This window comes from Sitophilus oryzae, unplaced genomic scaffold (genome assembly GCF_002938485.1).
Source record: "Sitophilus oryzae breed Bouriz unplaced genomic scaffold, Soryzae_2.0 scaffold_1120_pilon_pilon, whole genome shotgun sequence".
NCBI lineage: Eukaryota > Metazoa > Arthropoda > Insecta > Coleoptera > Curculionidae > Sitophilus > Sitophilus oryzae.
Window position 1 is genome coordinate 31,070 of NW_022145750.1, and position 633 is coordinate 31,702.

Sequence of the window (633 nt, forward strand, 5' to 3'; positions counted from 1 at the left end):
ATTTCTCAAATGAAAAACAGTAGATTACAGTTGAAAAACTCATTTAAGAGTGAAAATGATCAAGAGATCTAATGGCTGGTCCATACTTCATGGAAAAGCTGTTCATATTTCCACAACATGTCTTAATGATATTCTAGTATGTGCCTCTGTTTATATGAAACATAATGTTTTGCTTTAACACAGATTAACAAACATTTTTAAAATTAGAGAAGTATGGAGAGCAGGGTGCAACAAAATCAATATTTTAAAAAAACATTTTTTTTATTTTAATCAATTTTCTATTTAAAATAGTATCCTAAATGGCTAAATCTGCGTAACTCTGCCCGATATCGATAATATTAACATTTCTACGGTATGTGTCGTTCTTCCACATCGATCACCGATATATTTTATTCAATAAACTTTGCCGATGCCCCTATTCTCGCAAAAAAAAGCCCGCTTAGAGCAAAGGGATTTTTTTTGAAATACATAATAATGTCATAAGAATAAAATTAGTACCTACCATTTAATAAGTAGGTAGGTACTTATTGCAGAACAAAATGTCGCTAGAAATTTGGAATGAACTAGAAGATAAATTAGGGAAGGCAGAAGTTGGCTTGATCAACATTCATCTGTTTCAAAAATGGTATAAAA